The following is a 759-nucleotide window of genomic DNA, read 5'->3' on the forward strand; positions in this document are numbered from 1 at the left end:
AGGCTCTTTCATCCCCTTAACAGACTCCGACAGCCTGCACGGGTGTAGACAAAGACCTTCTATCTATGCATCTTTCTAATACAAAATCTGGCAATGCAGCAAACCACGTAAGAGTCTTAGGATGGTTGCCAGTCTCTTAAATCTGCGGGAAGGCTGGTGCTGGGGGCTAAGTGAAATCACCTGGGATTTTAATTTCAGGCACGTTCCCTTGGACACCATCACTTCACCCCACTTTTTCTATCTTAACACTGCTAGAAAAATCCCAAAAGTTTTAAGAAATCTCCACGTAAGCTTTGGAGTCAGCTTCTAAGGCAGACTTCCCTAGTCAGTTTCGTTATCCTGCCCCCCCCCAGGGCATTCAAACCACAGCTAAAACCCACGCCAAACAAAAGATTTAAAAAGGCCATTTTTTTTTCTGTAGACCTTAAAGTCTGCAAGCCAGGCTTGTATCTGTCAGAGCATTCCAATGTCCTAGTGTCAGGCTGCTGCAGAAACATTAAGCGCTAGACAACACTATCTTCCTTTTATAATGGGTAATTCAACATCACGCCAGAAAAAACTACAAATTCGTTCCCTTAAAACCGTACTTAAATCAAGAGGACTTAAGATCTCCCAAAAAGAAAGCTTAAAATTTTGGAATGAAGTATATCAATTTGCACCCTGGATCCTGTCAGCAGACATTTCTGATCCAGAGGTCTGGACTAACATTACATATCTGGCTCGTAAAAAAGAAATCCAGGAAAGGCATAATTTTCCCCT

The sequence above is a fragment of the Nannospalax galili genome, unplaced genomic scaffold, assembly GCF_000622305.1.
Source record: "Nannospalax galili isolate Female #2095 unplaced genomic scaffold, S.galili_v1.0 scaffold1736, whole genome shotgun sequence".
Classification (NCBI taxonomy): domain Eukaryota; kingdom Metazoa; phylum Chordata; class Mammalia; order Rodentia; family Spalacidae; genus Nannospalax; species Nannospalax galili.